This window comes from Cyprinus carpio, chromosome A14 (assembly GCF_018340385.1).
Source record: "Cyprinus carpio isolate SPL01 chromosome A14, ASM1834038v1, whole genome shotgun sequence".
NCBI lineage: Eukaryota > Metazoa > Chordata > Actinopteri > Cypriniformes > Cyprinidae > Cyprinus > Cyprinus carpio.
The window spans coordinates 9,370,292-9,390,182 of NC_056585.1; the positions used below are offsets into that span (position 1 = coordinate 9,370,292).

Here is a 19,891-nt window from a genome sequence, read left to right on the forward strand (position 1 = left end):
AAGTCACAATGATATAAAATTACTGTCATTCATTTTTTTTTTTTTTTTTTGTATGTTCACACTGATGTTAAAATGACATTTTCTGATTTGTGACATTACTTTTTATGTACTGCTAAAACTGCTGGTCACTTTCAGAAGTTATAGTGATTCTTTCTTTTCCAAGAAAGAATGTAAAACAAATTGTTTATATGATTTTAAATTTTTAATATTTTAAAATATAATTTAAATAGATTTTTCACACTTTAAGCAATATCGTATCGCATATCGAATATTGCATTTTTTAACAAGGTATCGCGTATCACATTTTTTTTTCAATATTGCACAGCCCTATTTATATATAATAATTTTACTATATTTATTATTATTATTATTATTATTTTTAGATCTCAATATGTGTGTAAATGTGAAATTATTTATTTAGTTTTTTCTTTGTATTTATTTATTTAGTTATGTATTTAAGTTTTTTTTTTTTTTTTAAATAAATATATAAATAACCAACCAGCCAGCCAGCATTCTGACATCCATCTTTCTCCATTGACAGGCATTTACAAGTATATCTTTCCAAGTATATCTTTCATTGTATTAAAATATTTTTATATTTACAAATGATTTTATAATATTTTATTTTACGATGTTATCTATCTATATAGAAATATTTATACAATTGTAGGTGTTTTATATACGTATTTCTTCCTATTTCTCTCTTTTTATATAGATATTATATATATATATTGATATAGTATATATATATATGTACGTGGATATATATATTATATAGATATACAACATACATACATAATCATTACATACATCACACACATATATATATATATATATATCGTATTAGGTATATATATATACTATATCATATATATATATATATCATACACACATACATACATATATATATATATTCACACACACACACACAGATATATATATATATATACACATATATATATACACATATATGTATATATACACACATATGTATGTGTGGTGTGTATATATATATATATATATATATATATATATATATTAATATATGTGTATATATATGTGTATATGTGTGTGTGTGTATATGTATGTATAGTTCATTTTATTTTGTTAAAATACAGACACTTGTAAATGTCTGTCGACTGAGAAAGATGCGTGTTCGAATGCTGTAGTTATGATATCAACTAAGCAGTTAACCAGCAAAATCATTCTTTCTTGATGGCATTGCTATTTTCTTTATACTTTATTTTTTGAGCATCTTGCTGTGCAGCTTTATGGTTGGTGGAGTGAGATATCGAGTATGAATATCTGGGATCAGACTCTGGCTGGAGCGCAGCATGTGTGTCAGATTGTGAGATGTCACTTCCTGTCTGTCCCATCAGGCCAATGAGAACAGTCTGTTGCCGTGCGCAGCTGAAAGGATCTCCCTCCTGAAAGGATTCCCTCTGTTTCTGCACTCCAACCTGGGCCTGAAGGACTGTACCGTCAACCCCAAATCCCCTCTGCTGCACATCACACGAGCGCGACAGGTCAGCGCACGCTTTAATGCTCATCCGCTCAAACTTAGCCAAGGCCTGAACCCCAACATGAGCCTTCATGAGCTCGAGTCCTTCGATTTGTTCTCTCGTTTTTCACGTTGTGGTTCAGGGCTTCTGTAGAAGCTTCACTACCAAATACAGCGTTTCTTTTTATTTTTATGGTGTTTAGTGTGTTTTATTGGTCGTGGACGACTGGACCATCTTCCAGTCCAATCACTACCACCTACGAGCCGGTTTTGCTGGCCTAAACCCGTTCGGCCGAGAGCACCTGGATCATGACACACATCCGTGGTTCAGGATCTGCGGGCTTCATGAGGGATTCAGAGGGTTTTGGTTCGGTACACAACCTCTCCTTGCTGGACTACACAAGCTGGTGTTTTGTGGGACGCGCTGTCCTTCCTCACCGCTAAGAGACTGTCTCTGTCCCTCAAGCGCTTCATACTGGTGGACATCGATGATATATTGTGGGAAAGGAAGGGACCAGGATGAAGGTGGCAGATGTGAAGGTGTGTTAAAGAGATACATCGATCGTTTTAGTCTGACTGTGTGTTTGTTTACTGCAGGAAAGAAGAGTTTAATAAAATGGCTCCCGGTCTACAGACCTGAAGGCTGCATCTCTTGCTTTGAGCAGGAGGCGAGTTTGATGGAATATTTTATTCTGTTGATGAATGAAAATGATGTTTGATAAATCATGACTTCAGACTCTGAGATGAGATGTCAGACACATCTGATGAGATGATGGATTCTACTGTGTGTGTGTTTTCTGTAGTTCATCTTCAGAAGTGAGAGAAATCTAACAAACTTTCCTTCACTGACACTTTCTGATGTCTGCATTTGGATAATTCATGTGTTCATGAATTATGTGTAGACGTGTGAATGTCATGAATATTGTGTGTGGATCTTCTCAGGCCTTGGTTGAAACTCAGAATGAGCTGCGCAGATCGATTCCAGATTTCACATTTAACCTGGGCTTCTCAGGGAAGTTCTTTCTCGAAGGTGAGTGGGAGAAACCCACACAAGATCAGCTTTTGAGGAGTCTTGATTTGATGAATGTCTGTATTATAGCAATGGGAATGTATTGGTGTTAATTTTTAAATGTATACAGTCATTTTAGGGAATGTATTGGTGTTATATATCAAATTTGTATCAATATTTAAATCCATAATTAATTACAAAATTAATACTAGTTTTTTACCTAATTTATGCTAATTATTAGTAATTTTTTTTTATTATTTTTTAAATATTTAATAGTGCATTTATATATACCTTTTTCCCTAATTTATAACAGAGGTATGTATATTATTATTTAGTGTATGATATATCTATAGATATAATATATATATTATATATGTATAATATATAGATTTATATTACTATTTATATTTAAGGTTGATTGTGTAGGTAAAATTGTAAATTAAAATATTGTATTAATTTAACACACACACACCCACCACACACACACAGATAAATATTAATATATATATATTATACTATATAATATATATTATATATATATAGATATATCTATATATAATAATATATATATATATATATATATTTAATATAAATTTTTATTGTCTTTTTTATCGATTTTATTTTCTTTTATGATCAAATATGAAATGTCTTTTTTTTTTTTTTTGTATTTGTGTGTATTTTGATTATGTGTGTGATGTAGTTGTTGGTATGATGTTGTTGTTTGTTTGTTGTTTTTGTTTGTTTTTCTAGTTTTTGGAGTCACATGCAGCCGCACCGCTTCCATAACCAGAGTGTGTTAGCAGAGCAGATGATGCTGAACCGACGCTTCGCTGAGGTCAGGCGCGTGCTCAAACACACACACACACACACACACACACACACACACAGAGGTCTGGAGTGATGTTTTTTTCATTCGGGTGTTTGTCTTGTAGGATCACTCCATCCCGACTCATCTGGGTTATGCGGTGGCTCCTCATCACTCCGGCGTGTATCCCGTCCACATCCAGCTGTACGAGGCCTGGAAGCGCGTATGGGACATCAGAGTGACCAGCACTGAGGAGTATCCACACCTCAAACCCGCTCGATTCAGACGCGGATTCATTCACCGCGGCATCAGAGTGAGTGTGTGTGTTTGGTTCATTAGGTCAGTTTGAAAGCTGTTGAAAGTTTTCTGGAGGAATCACACTAATGTGTCCGCTTGAGGGTCTGTGATTCGGTTCCTTTCATAGTGTTTTTGCATTAAAAATTGAGTGAGAGAATCGAACAGAATATGCATGAAAACCCCATCATTAATATAAACACTTATTATGCTCTTTCATATGTAAATGTGTGTCAGAGGTTGAATAGTTTTTAAAATGACACTGTACCTTAAGCCACTTTGCCACTTTTTCAGTGCATAAACACACACATTTTATCCCCTAATGACAGCAAGGGCATTTACTCTCTGCTTATTCACTAATCAGTGAATATTTATCCACACAGGACAAATGACCTACAAAACATTTAAAGGAAAAATATGATGATTTAAATAAGTGCTCATCAATGTAAATAATTATTTTGTAATTTGTAAAATAATTATTAAATAATTGTATCATTATTTAATAATTACTTTAACCGTTATGAATTTTATTATACAAAATATAAATATAAAATAACTGAAATTATATTATTTCTATGAAAAAAAAAAAAAAAAAAAATTATATATATATATATATAATATATATATATATATATATATATATATATAATACAGTACAGGTCAAAAGTTTGGAAAAACACTTACTAATTTTTTATGTTTTTGAAAGAAGTTTCTTCTGCTCATCAAGCCTGCATTAAAGTTTTATTTGAGTGTTAAAAAAAAAAAAAAACTCCATAGTAACGGGAAGAAGGAGGCGGGAACCGGCGAACACTCAACTCAAACTTTAATAACCAAAATAAACATAAAATAGTGCGACAGCCCCTCACGGCGACTGCCGCGCACAAACAAAAACCAAACCCCAAAATAAAGCCCAGGCCTGGTCCTCTCTCGTCCTTCACTGTCGTCGCTCCTCTTTTGTATTCTTCCGATCTCCTCCGTGGGACTCGAGACCGGTGAGTGGAGCAGGTGTCACTCATTTCCCAATCACTCCACCGGCCTCGCTCCGTTCCCACGGCTCTCGGCCCCGCCCCACTCGTCACAATGATGATTCATTATCAAAGTTGGAAACAGTTCTGCTGCTTAATATTTTTTTTAGAGCATGTGATACTTTTTTAGGATACTTTGATGAATAAAAAAAAAAAAAGCTATGTTTTTAAAATATAAATATTTTGTAATAACAATATACACTACTGGTCAGTAATTTGGGGTCAGTAATTTTTTTTTCTTTCTTTTTTTTTAAATAAAATCAATACTTTTATTAGCAGCAAGGATGTGTTAAATTGATAAAAAGTGATAGTAAAAGAAATATATTTGATGCTGAATAATTCAGCATTTGCATCACACAGGAATAAAATTATTTTTTAAAGTATATCAAATAGAAAACTATTATTTTAAGTTGTAATAATATTTCACAAATATTACTGTTTTTTTTCTGTATTTTTGATCAAATAAAATGCAGGCTTGATGAGCAGAAGAAACTTCTTTCAAAAAACATTAAAAAATAGTAATGTTTCCAAACTTTTGACCTGTACTGTGTGTATGTAGTGTGTGTTTATATATATATATATATATATACATCATATATATATATATATATATATATAGATAATATATATATGATATATATATATATATATATATATATATATATATATATATATATATATAAACATTTAACTATAATATGAAAATAACTGTAAAATAGTTATGAAATATTAAATCTAAAATAATTATTGGGTTTTCCGGTGCTTATCAGTGCAAATAGTAATTTTGTAATCATAAAATAATGTAATGAAATTACTTTTTTATTTTAATAATTAATTCATAATTGAAATAATTATGACATAATTATAAAACACAAAATAATTATTTATTATTATTTTATAATTTATATATGTTAAGTAATTATGGTATATTAAATATAGTTATTTTATAATTAATAATATTCCATAATTAATAGTATTTCATAATTGCTTAAATAATTCGGAAATAATTATGCAGTAATTATAAAATATAAATTAACTATAAAAAAATTATGGAAGAATATTAAAATATAAAATAATTAAAAGAAATAAAAAGAAATACTGCTTAAAGCAATACATTTTATTGGATCATAGTAATCTCACACTCATAGTTTGATTCAAAGATATATTTTTTTTTTTTATAAATGCACCACATCCGATTGGACGCCTGCATCTCACTTACCGCATGTATGTATTTCATTATATATTCTTATATAATATTTTACATTTTAATGCACTCGAAGCCCAGATCTGATTCAAATATTATACATACGCAGCTTTTGTGGAACTCTCCAAAGGAAATCAATGACTTTCAGTCTCATCCTTATCATTTGGCCTCGTAACAGTCAAAGCTGTTCATCTCATGCACACACCAACAATTAACAACACGGCCCTGAACTGAGAGTGAAACCTGTCCCTCCGTCTCATTCCCTGTTTGATTTGTCCTTTATTTCAGGAGCAGATTAATATTCCGCTCGCTCTCTTTCATCGATTCTCTAACGAGTTTGAGCTCCTGAGTTCAGTGTGAGATGTTATGAATATTACATTAGCTCACGTCTATTTATTTCCAGAGAGATAGGCGCTGTCCTGGAGCCCATGAGAAGTGTGTGTGTGTCAGGCAGTGTGAGTGGAGAACTGTGTGTGTGTCAGGCAGTGTGAGTGGTGTGTGTGTGTCAGGCAGTGTGAATGGAGAACTGATCGTGTGTGTGTGTGTGTGTAAGTGTTGCGTGTGTGTGTGTGTGTGTGTGTGTGTGTGTGTCAGGCAGTGTGAATGGAGAACTGATCGTGTGTGTGTATTGCTCAGGTTTTGCCGAGGCAGACGTGCGGTCTGTTCACACACACCATCTTTCATAAGGACTATCCCGGCGGGCCGCAGGAGCTGGAGCGGATCATTGACGGAGGGGAGCTGTTCCTCACCGTCCTGCTCAACCCCGTCAGTCCCTCTTTACATACTCTATACATCAGCTTACGCTGTGCTTAGAATCTTACTGTCAGTAGGACTGGGAGATATAGCTATAAAAATAGGTTAATATTTTTCAGCTTTTTCATGATATTCTGTAAATATCTTACTATGTATATATTGGAGCTGACATTATTGGTCTGTAAATAATATGAAATAATTATGAATAATAAAAATAATTTAACAATTATAAAAAAAATTGTTTTAATATTTATATAATTCTAACATTTATTATGAAATGATCTAAAATATAAAATAATTATTACATATAATTATGAAATCATATTCAATATAAAATAAAAAGGCTATAACTGTTTCATTCTTTATTATTTTTCATATCTGGCCACTGACAGAGAAACAAGTTTTGAAAAATGTTGATGATGTAATCAAGACATGTTTTTATTAAATGAGCTCAAGGAAGAATGATATTTAATCATTTTATTTCATAATAGGGGTGGAACGGTTCGCGGAAAAAATGGAACAGTACGGTTCTCCACACACGTTCGGCACATGCTAGGACCGTGGTTCAACTTAAATCTGACAATGCATCTGTAATATGTTTTGATATAAATAACACCTAAAACAAACAGGGTTCGGTTAATGTATGTTTCTGTTGATGTATGTGCATTCTGGCTTCCCAGTACATTACAACGACAGCAATGAGACGTGGAAAACCATTCACTGTGTTCAATGCGAATGCTGGAATATGAGCAGTCATTTATTCCGTCATCACCCGGGTGCTGATAGCGCGCGCACAGGTGAGACCTGAACAGCACACGTTGATATCTGTGTTTAAACTAAACTCATTTGCCAGTTTAAACAATTAAGAGCCAAAGGACACAAGCTCGGGCGCGCAGTAAGAAGATTTGTGCGACGCTCATCCGAAGTGCGCAACCCCCGCGCCTCAGAACACGCGCAAATATTAAGGTGTCTCTGAAGTATTGCATTTAAATTGACAAATTCACACAAAAATGATGTCAAAATGCCCGTCTTGGTAAGTATCCTATAGCAGGCACAGCCGGCTGAACGCACTGGATCAGTGCATTCTCTTAAAGTGACAGCACTTTCTTAAAGGGGTCATATGATGCGATTTCAATTGTTACAAGCTCTTGGTGCATAAAGAAGATCTGTAAAGTTGCAAAAGACTAAAGTCTCAAATCCAAAGAGATATTCTTTATAAAAGTTAAGACTTGTCCACACACCACTAAAACGGCTCATTCTAACACGTCCCCACATGTGGGAAGATTTGCATAACGTTGCCCAGATGTTCACGCAAAGAAAGAAGGCGTACCTTTTATTCTTGTTGTAGTATTTTGGTTGCCACCGCCACCATGTCGTATAAACACTCTGTGTTTCACTTAAAGCGAAACTACTTTGTTTGGCCTTCCAAAAGTGGATGATATCCGCTTCGTCATGCCTGGAGCTGATCCGTGCTGGTCGCTGAGGAAATACATCAACTCGCGCTGTGCATCGCCGAATCTGCTTTCACCATGGATGAAGCAGTGTCCAGCCTGGGGTCGTCACATGTGGTTGCCGCAAGACCAAGTTCGCTCCTTCGTAGAATACGACGGCCGCGCCGTTCTTAAGCCGCCCACCTCTGCTCACTCAAGCTGGCAGCGGCTCACTGTAGGCCTCCGCTGACTCCAGGCCGTGGTGTGTGACGCTGTTTCGTTGAGAAATTGAAACTACTTTGTTTGGCCTTCCAAAAGAGGACACGACTACAAATCATGTTTATATAATGTTTGTAATGGGTTTTATGTTAATGTTTCGTCGCTCCGGCCGGACAAGGCTTCACAATATGTTAAGGGGTGTAACATTTCCATCACACACTTGAGGTATTCGGCCAATCACTGGATAGCTGGCCCATCAGAGCACATCTCGCTTTTCAGAACGATGAGCCTTGTAAAAATCGACGCGTTTCAGAAGGCGGGGCATAGAGAAGAAACAATAATGTACAGTATGTGGAAAATAATGTGTTTTTTGAACCTTAAACTGCATAATAACATTTATTTAATTAAAATAAATAAAATAATTTTTTTTTTTTTTGGATGATTTATATGCATTTATTTTTTATTAATCAGAAAGAAAAAAGAAATAAATCACTGCTCTTGATTGAATAGCTTTTGTAACTTTTATAAAGATTCATCTTTCATTTATACAGTCAAATATGCAATGCTGTTTTACATTTCAGTACTTTATTCAATCGCTGTACCTAAAATCTAATGTTAGACCTACCTAAAAAAAAAAAAAAAAAAAACTGAAAATCACTGTTTATTTTATTTGGATCTTTACTCTATTGTATTTATTTGTGCTGTTGCTGGTAGTTAGATAAATAATTCTTATTTTCATTATTTTTAAACCGTGACTCTAAAACCGTGATACAAACTGAACCGTGAGTAAGTTGAACCGTTCCACCCCTAATATATTTACATATACAATACTCAATTGTGTTTCATGTGAAATGTCTTTTTTGGCTGAAGTGTGGTTGTTTCTCAGATTAGCATATTCATGACGCACCTATCCAACTACGGGAACGACCGTCTGGGTTTGTTCACCTTCAAACGGCTGCTCAACTTCCTGCTCAGCTGGACACACCTGAAACTACAGACGCTTCCTCCGCTGCAACTCGCCGACAAATACTTCCAGCTGTTTCCATCGGACGCCGAGCCGCTCTGGCAGGTCTGTGACGAAGACAGTTTAGTCAAAGTCTGATTTAAAACAACAGAAAGTTGACTGTAGAGGAACAAAACATAAATCTGCATTTGAAACCTGAATGAAATGAGTCACCATGTGATCAAAAGCACAACCTCCAGCAGCTTCACTGTGATTGGCTGCTGCTCACCGCTAATTTGCATAAAGCCCAGCATTTCCCAACTTCTTCTTTGTTATCTTTCATGTAAGTAATTTTTTTTTTTTTTCTGTTTTATCGGTGTTGTGTTGTGTTTAGGACCCCTGTGAGGATAAAAGACACAAGGACATTTGGTCGAAAGAGAAAACCTGTGACCGTTTCCCAAAACTGCTGCTCATTGGGCCTCAGAAGACAGGTGAGGAGCAACAGCGCCACCTGACAGACGCATACAGTACAGCACACACCAGTTTACACTGTTATAATCAACATTTGGTCGTGACAGACGCATACAGTACAGCACACACCAGTTTACACTGTTATAATCAACCCTCAATAATTAAAATATTGTCAAAGCATATATATATATATATATATATATATATATAATATTATATATATATATATATATATATATATATATATATATATATATATATATATAATTTTATTTTATATATATAAAATTTTATTTTATATTTGAATAATAATTGAATACTTTTTATTACCAAGCAATTACATATTAAATATAAAAATGATATATTATGAAATTTGTACCTTAGTTTCTGACAAACATAAAATAATTAGTACTTTCAAAAACATGTAACAAGTCACAAAAAGATTCATTGAGATTACACATTCATGTTACTGTTATTAAATATATTTTTAAATGTTTTTAAAAAAAATTAACTATTAAAACATCTTCATTGGTTGAAATAAACATTAACAAAAATAAAGTGTAAAATACTTATTTTATTAAAACTATTTATTGTTATTGTTATTTAAACGTATTTTATTTCTGCTTGTTGCCAAGGCGACATTTTTAATTTTCATTTAGTTTAACATTTAATTTTATAGATACTAAAATAAAAAATTAAAAGTAGAATAACTAAAACTTAATGAAAGTATATAGACATATTTAAGATAATTAATTAAAATGACAAACACACAACAAAATTACTGAGATTTTAAACAGAATTTTAAACAGCAAATATAAAATACTAAATAAATAATACAAATAATCCAATTCGAAACAGTTACAAAATCTATAAAAGTCAGATATCAATTGGAACATTTTCTCCATGTTTTTTTTTTTTCTCAGGAGCGACGGCTCTCTATCTGTTTCTGGGGATGCATCCTGATCTGAGCAGTAATTGTCCCAGTAAAGAGACGTTTGAGGAGATTCAGTTCTTCAGCGGTCACAATTATCACCGGGGCATCGACTGGTGAGTGTCAGTGGAGGTGCAGACATCATAACACTGCTCGTTTCTACTTATTTCTCTGTTTTCTCAATCTCTCCTGCAGGTATATGGAGTATTTCCCTCTCCCGTCCAACAGCAGCTCTGATTATTATTTTGAGAAAAGTGCCAGCTATTTCGATTCGGATGTAGCCGCGGTCAGAGCTGCAGCGCTGCTGCCCAGAGCGAGGATCATCACGGTCCTGAGTGACCCTGTGGAGCGAGCCAATGCCTGGTACCAGGTACATCTGCACCATTTACGTGTGACTAACTAACTTATTTCTTTAACTAAGCATTAAAGCAAGCACACATTTTATGGATGTGCAGCTAAGGGGAAAAGACTTTGTAAAGAAAGCTGTATAACTGCACGCTTTACAAAATAATTTACTAATGTACCATGTGTTAAGTACAGTAATCATCCGTTTAACAGTGCTGTTTGCAGTAAAACTGCAGTATTCACAATAATAATACCTTTTATGAAAATGTAATGTTTTTGTGTAGTATTTGAGTAGTACTATTAATATTTTTATTTAACCTTGAAAACACTCAAAATCATGATAATATTGTTGTTCTATGATTATCATAGTATGTTATCTACATTTCTATGCTAAATGTGTTATGAACTTTGTAGGATTGGCTATAAAACAAAAAATGACAGTTTGAATAATCAGTGTAGACTAAGAATATAATTAATTATTTAAAATGTAAAATAATTAATGAAAAAACTAAATAGAAAAAATAATACAATAAATACAACTCTTTATTCTACTATTATTTCAATTTATTTATAAAAAAAAGCATCGAATATGTAAGTAGATAAATAGTGTAGAGTATTAATATTTGTTGCATTGCTCTATAGCAATAAAATGATTAAATATCATTCTTCCTTGAGTTAATTTATTAAAACGTGTCTTAATTATTTTCAGCTGTGTTATTTTTTGTATTTTACTGTTTGTATTAAACATTTGAATCTACAGTAAATGTTTGGTTGAAGTTATGTTTCTCTTTTCTTTGAAGTCATATCCAGTTAAATATATCAATATATACATGGTTACTGAACATCAAAATTATTAAAATAGTTAACATTTAATTTTAATTTTTTTTATTTAATTTATTATTTTTTGTCTGCAGCATCAGAGAGCACATGGAGATCCTGTGGCTCTGAAATACTCTTTCCATGATGTCATTAAGGCATCCCACAATGCACCTGTGAAGCTGCAGGTTCTGCAGAAGCGTTGTCTGGCTCCAGGATGGTACGCCACACACCTCTCGCGCTGGCTCCAACACTACCACCACGACCAGGTGCGTGTGTTTAGCAGCGTGTAAGACCGTATGTTCTAATTCAGCAGGCTTCTCCATCATATTTCTTGCATTAAACCCTCACAGATTCTGGTTGTGGACGGCCAGAGGTTGAAAACAGATCCAGCATCAGTCATGCAGAAGATCCAGACGTTTCTTGGTTTAGAGAATCAAGTCGATTACCACAAGATACTAGCGTGAGTTTGAACATCAACACACAGATTCATATACAGTATGTTTTAACTGTGACCATTCAGTCTCATGCATTCTTCAGGCATAAATGAACATTGTTTAAATGAAATACCCTCAAAAATGCTTGTTCAGTGAACTCAGATCAAGGTTAGTTTAGGTTCCTACATCAAAACTAGAACAAGTTCATTTACAGTCAAAATGGAAGATGCCACACCAATTGAGGCAGTAATTAAAGCAAAAGGAGCCATTACCAAGTATTGAGTACATGAACAGTAAATGAACATACTTTCCAGAAGGCCAACAATTCACTAAAATTTTTTTTTTTTTTTTTTTTTTTTTTTTATTGGTCTCAAAGTATTCTAATTTGTTGAGATAGTAAATGATGCCTTGACCCCAGCCTCAGTCCATTCCTTGTGAAGTTCACTCAGATTCTTGAATCAATTTCACTTAACAATCTTCATAAGCCTGCAGTTCTCTCCGTTGGTTGTAATTTGTTGAGATAGTAAATGCTACCTTTTCCTTCCACTCAACTCTTCTGTTAACATGCATGTCCTTGGATACAGCACTCTTGTGAACAGCCAGCTTCTCTTGGCAATGAATGTTTGTGGCTTACCCTCCTTGGAAGGAGCATGAGTTGTCAACTTGATTGTGTTCTGGACAACTGTCAGATCAGCGTGAAAACGTAACACTGGACTTTGAGCAAATAGGGTTGTGAGACTGCTCCCCCATGATTGTGTGGCCTAGTGAACCAAATCTGAGAGACCATTTTGAAGGTTCAGAAAACCCTTGCACAGGTGTTTTGAGTTGAGGTTGTCCCATTCCGTTTACGCTTGTTTTGAAGTTGCACTCAAATTCTGATCGATTTTGCTTGACAATGTCCTCATTGGGCATGTCACCATATTCTAATTTGTTGAGATTGTGATTTGGTGGGTTTTTATTAAATGTGAGCCGAAATCATCACAATTAAAAGAACCAAAGACTTTAACTACTTCAGTCTGTGTGCATTAAATATATTTAATACACGAGTTTCACAATTTGAGTTGAATTACTAAAATAAATGAACTTTTCCACAACATTCTAATTTGAGATGCACCTATGTCATAATATTACTGTTTTTTTTCTGCATTTTTGATCAAATAAATGCAGCTTTGATGAGCAATAGAGACTTCTTTCAAAAGCAATTCTAGATTTAGTATTGATATGCAAACTAAGTTTAATAAATGGCCTCTGTCAGCATCAAAAACCTTTCAATACAGATATCAGGAATTTTTGCAAGCTACAGTATCATGCGGGATGTTTTGAACTCCTTTCTACACTTTTTCCATATTATGTTTTGCAGGTTTGACCCAAAGAAAGGCTTCTGGTGTCAACTGCTGGACGGAGGAAGGACCAAGTGTTTAGGGAAGAGTAAAGGACAGAGATACCCAGACATGGACAAACAAGTAACTCTTTTCACTCATTGAATTAAAAATAATAATAAAAAAAAAACAAGTAGAGGAAATGCACATTCACAGTCTGTCTCTTTTCTTCAGTCCAAGGTGTTTTTGAGGAACTACTACAGAGATGGTAATATCCAGCTCTCTAAACTGCTGTATAAAACGGCTCAGGTTCTGCCCGGCTGGCTCAGAGAGGATCTGCTCAACATCAGGTAACAGAGGCTCTCGTCTGGTCAACACCACAAACGTCTGGAGTGACATAAGACTCTCAGAGTCCACCGATGGACGTACAGGAGGAGCAAACCACCTCTGACTGGAGCTTGTTCTTACCTAGATGAGTTTGAACTTAAAACTAATTTAAAGTACTGACGTAGTACTTTTAAAACGTGCTGATACTAATTTTGTAATTATTTAAAGTCCAGTATTTATGGCTTTTATCTTTCTTTTATTGACACTGGATCAGACTCAAACAGACTGTGCTGAACTAATATCAAGATCCTCAAACATTTTGCTGCAGAAACAGAGAGTATTTATTTTTTTGGTTTTTTTTATTTTTTTATTATTATTTTTTTTTTTTTACTCAACAAATTTGATGTAAATTGCATTTGATTTTATGAAGTTAAAAATCATGCCAACATCCTGTGATGTCTGATAAGGAAATTTTTTTTTTTTTTTTTTTTTTTCTTTTTTTTTTTTAATCAACAAATTTGATGCAGACTTTTTTTTACTTTTTGTTTTTACATTTTTTAATATTTACGTTTACAGGAGTCAATTTACTCACCTTCATGTCGCTTCAGACAGAGACTTTCTTTCTTCTGTGAAACTTTGTTCAGCGCCAACAATGACAAAAAGTACCATCAAACATTAGTGCACTATATTCCATCTCTTCAGAAATCATGTGAGTGACAAACAGATTAAAATTTCAGCAAGTTGTCGTAAATTTTATTCATGTTCGATGCATGAAATATCTTACACAGAAGAACTCCATAGAGGTTTCAACGACATGAGTGCGAGCTAATCATTGGTTTTGGGTGAATTATCTATTTAAAGTGGCATCTCATTAGCTAAATAATACATAGTAAAATATTAGAGCAAAATAATACATTTCTACTGTAGTGTGACTCTTACAACATGAATTCAGAGTTTAAAGTGCCATTTAAGTGTTTTTTTGTGCGAGAGTTTTTTGTTAGTGTAATTTTTTTTGTTTTATTTTTTTTTTTTTTGTTTTCTCATTATTTTTTTTAAGGTAAATGTGTTATGAAACCAAAAGTCCACCCAAAATCTAAAACTGAATTTTGTTTGCCCTCAATGTAATTCGAAACTCATATAACTTAAGTGGAACACAAAATATCATCAGGTTTGATGTCAGTGAAATCAGACAAACTACTGGCTCTCATAACTGGTTTGCCCTCAATGTAATTCGAATATATATATATATTTATTTATATTATTATTATTATTTTTATATTATTATTTTTTTTTTTCATAAAGGTCACCTGTCATTTGTGTTCACTAGAACCACTGTGAGTTTCTGTCATGCATGAAGGTGAAATTAATTATACATTAAGGAATTGAATATTGGGCAGATTATGAAAAAAAAATCACTCATGTGACCTTTGGAAAACCATCAATGTTTTATTACTACAGGGTTTATATGGTAGTGCCCAAAAACCACTGTATTAACAGTTTCTATAGATTATTGATATGGTAATATGAATATATGTGCGCAGATTGAAGCGTCTCTCACTACATGATTCAGAAATTAATTCTCATGTTTTCTTCTTTGACTGTTTCTTTGACTAATCTTCATGTGTTTGACCAGGTCAGATTTCAGAGCAAAATAAACCACACTGTTACTAATGCTGCTGGAGGTGTGTGTGTGTGTGTGTACTGTTAAAACAGTGTTCTATGAAATTAAAAAATTGCCAGTAGTTTTCTGTAAGGGGTACGGTTGTTGTAGGGCAATAGAAAATAGTTTGTACAGTATAAATCCATTACGTAAACCACAAATGCAAGTATGTGTGTGTGTGTGTGTGTGTGTAATTCTTCGATGTTGTACTTTTGTTGCTATGGTTACACATTTCCTCATCTCCTAAGTGTTTATGAGTTTTAATCACTGATCTATAATAGAGAACATAGCCTTCGTACAGATTCACATTATGTTTTGGCTTGAAAAGTTCCAGAGAGTTTTAGATTATTAATGTGAGTTACTCATGTAAGAGGCTTTTCTAGTGGAGCTCTTGAAACCATTAGTCTCGGTCAAGGACTTTATTTGTTGTTTTTTTTTTAAAAAAATAATAATAAAAAAATACATTTTATGAGATTAGTGTGGTATGACAATGTTATAAGTTAGTGCATGTGTTCAACCACACGGTGGCAGCAGAAGCTTTTAATATTATGAGTATTATGCGTTAAAAACCCGTTGACACCAATGACATAATAATGATAACTGTAAAGTTTAATAATTGCTCTAATTCTATGACAGTAGAGAAGTTCACACTATAACTGTAGCTATATCGATGGAATCACTTCCAGAATGTTTCTTTCCAGCGGATAAATGATAAAAGCATCGACAGTCAAACAGAAACCACGAGAATTTAAAGAGCACGAGAATTTAAGTGGCAGATGACGTAATAAAATCGATTTTCTTTCTTTTTGACTTTTACTTAATTAATTTCCTGGTCTTTTTGTGAATGATTTATCAGTTCAAACCTTTATTTTTATAATCCTTCATCAAAATGTAATAACCTGCTCCACATATCAAACAATTTCCTTTCCAGCTTTGTTTGGATCATTCTGGATGGTTTGTTGCTGGTCCAAGACGGCCTTCACTCTCAGGTACAGTGACTGTACTAGTCAGAAAGAAATGACTATGATAATGACTAAGAAATTATTACCAACAACAACAAAAAATTCCTTTACACCAGGACATGATTTTGCAGAGACATATTCATTGCTATCAGTCAGTCAGTTGTTAGTTTTGAGCTCAACAATTTTCAGCCAATCATCTTCTCTGATTTAGGGGCGAGGTATGGTTATGGTTTATGTTTGAATTTTGGTTATTTTTATTTTTAGTAAATGGTGATATGCTGATCCTATGTCTTTTATGTATTTTTAGGTAGTTTGTTTATAATTATGTAGAGTAAGCTTCATGTCAAATCATTTTTGTTTCTTTTGCTGTAGTTTCTTTTTGGTTTGTCACTTGCTTTATGAATTTGTATGCACTGATTTGCTGTGGGGCTTGTCCCTTCTGTTAAGGTAAGCTTTATTACGGTCTCTTTGTAACTGTGGGTGTTTAATTGGTAAACCGCTGATGAGACCACTCTTATAATGTTTTAGGATTAATGACTTCTGTGTGAAATGTTTTATTAGTAGTCTCGAACCTGTGTTTTCTTGAGTAACACGTAAGGGTGTGTGGTATTTCCCTGGGTGCAAGTCCTAGGGTGGCGTAGTCATCTCACCACTATTCGTTGCACGATGCCGCATTGCTACATTTTAATATATAAAACTAGACAAGAGAGGGTTTGTCAAGGCAACTACTGAATGGTGGCTTGACAGCCTTTAAAAAAAAGTTCATGAAGTTTGAAGGTTATGTAGCTCTTATGTGATTTTAATTATTGAGCAGAAGAGAGCAGAAGTTTGAAGGACACACACGGAAACAGATGGCAAGCAACATTAAATGTTTTATTAGTTTGTATGACCACTTTTCTTTTTTTTTATCTTCCTGATTTTCCGTAAACAAACATGTTGCTACGCAACAAGCCCCCGCAGTCGTGCTGGTGGTGGTTGTTAACGGAGAGTCTCAGCCGGTCTTGTTTTCCGGAAACACTCCCCTTCCCCTGAACTAGGAGTCTGAAACGCTCTTCTCCAGAGGGAGGAGGAGACCGGCTTTATGAAGGCCACAGCACCTACGGGAATTAATAAAGAACACATTCCTACAGTGCATCCTGAAGGACTGTATACACCATTCCTATTGGAATTATTTGATATTTGGAAACAATCCATCTGGAATCATAAATGTAATTCTGTAAAATTTAGAAATTATCCTCCTGAAAGTTTGATGCTTGTTGAAAGTTTGATTTTTGTTGTTTGAACACCTCTATTTTCTCGTATGGGATCATACTGATAATCATAATGGTCCAATTGAGAACTTTTGTTCTAAAAGAATGTTTCCCAACAAAGATTTTGTCTCTAACTATAATGTCCCATCTACACATCAGTGTCATTAAATGTTGGCTTTTCTTGTATCCTATAGATATTTCTCCTGAGGAAAAAGACTCTCCTCTAGAGCTTCAGAAGAATCTCAGTATTGTCTCAGACTGCTCTCAGATTTGCAATCGAAAGTCAAAGATCTCAGTACTCAAACATTTCTCATCAAATCATCTGAGTTGTATTTCACATTCATTATGTGAACTTCCCTGCTTACAAAATTATGTTCTTAGAGCATTATGCTAACGTTCCATTAAAGGGGTCATATGATGCGATTTAAATTTTCCTTTCTCTTTGGAGTGTTGCAAGCTCTCGGTGAGTAAAGAAGATTTGTAAAGCTGCAAAGACTTAAGTCTCAAACCCAAAGTGAAAATCGATACACAAGACAAAACAACAACAACCACAACAAAAAAACTTGCCTTTTTCGCGCCATGACTGATGTGAATAGTCCCATAGGCATCAATTGTTTCAATCCAAAAGTGTTATCGCTCCAAATTTTCACGTTCAGTGTAAAAAGGCCTTAAGACGGCTCAAACATGCATTTTAGTCTGGGAGTAGGCTTAAACCTTGCCTGTGAAACCAGGCACAAATGTTTTAAAAATATCTGTTTTCTTTGTTATGTGAATGTTAAAGGGGACAAAACCAAACTTTTCCACTGCGTGGTGCGACTCAGCTCGGCACAGCTCAGTACGGTACGGTACGGCTTGGCACGGTTTGTGTTTCCACTGCAGTTTAGTATCGCTTTAGAGTGGGTGGGATTATTTGCATGTTATACAGGTGCATCTCAATAAATTAGAATGTTGTGGGAAAAGTTCATTTATTTTAGTAATTCAACTCAAATTGTGAAACTTGTGTATTAAATATATTTAATGCACACAGACTGAAGTAGTTTAAGTCTATGGTTGTTTTAATTGTGATGATTTCGGCTCACATTTAACAAAAACCCACCAATTCACTATCTCAACAAATTAGAATATGGTGACATGCCAATCAGCTAATCAACTCAAAACACCTGGAAAGGTTTCCTGAGCCTTCAAAATGGTTTCTCAGTTTCTCAGAAAGTTGAGTGGAAGGAAAAAGTGTGGAAGAAAAATATGCACAACCAACCGAGAGAACCACAGTCTTATGAGGATTGTCAAGCAAAATCGATTCAAGAATTTGTGAAAGTCGTGACATTTGCCAAGTATGGTAACCCATACTCTGAATTGGTGCTCTGCATTGGACCCATTCAAGTGCACACACACAGCAGGGAGAAGTGAACACATCATGAACACACACCCGATGCAGTGGGAAGCTATATATCCAGCGCCCGGTGGGCAACTGGGGGTTCAGTGCCTTGCTCAAGGGCACTTCAGCCATGGGTATAGAGGGTGGAAGAGAGCGCTGTTCATTCACTCCCTCCCACCTACAACTGCCAGCACTGAGACTCTAACCTGTGACCTTCTGGCTACAAGTCCAATTCTCTAACCATTAGGCCACAGCTGCCCCCATAAGAATTTGAGTGAACTTCACAAGGAATGGACTGAGGCTGGGGTCAAGGCATCAAGAGCCACCACACACAGACGTGTCAAGGAATTTGGCTACAGTTGTCGTATTCCTCTTGATAAGCCACTCCTGAGGTGTCTTACCTGGGGTAAGGACAAGAAGAACTGGACTGTTGCCCAGTGGTCCAAAGTCCTCTTTTCAGATGAGAGCAAGTTTTGTATTTCATTTGGAAACCAAGTTCCTAGAGTCTGGAGGAAGGGTGGAGAAGCTCACAGCCCAAGTTGCTTGAAGTCCAGTGTTAAGTTTCCACAGTCTGTGATGATTTGGGGTGCAATGTTATCTGCTGTCAATGTCGAATGAACACTCTGCTAACGTTCAGAACTCTGAGAGAACATTGTCAGAACGTTCTCTGTTAGCTGGGTAGTGACTCATTTGAGCCTCTTTTATTTTAGGAGAAACAACAGTGACACCTACGGAAGTTCTCAGCTGTGTGTCATTGAGATTGTCCTCTGGTCATGTGATCTGTTAGAGTGGTGTGATGTGCTATATTGCTCTGT

The 19,891-nt window shown here is 34.6% G+C and overlaps 1 pseudogene; it reads left to right on the forward strand.

Annotated features, from left to right (window-relative positions):
- LOC109085891 overlaps positions 1-14,174 on the forward strand; it is a 38,291-nt pseudogene extending 24,117 nt beyond the window's left edge.
- Positions 14,175-19,891: the final 5,717 nt, after the last annotated feature.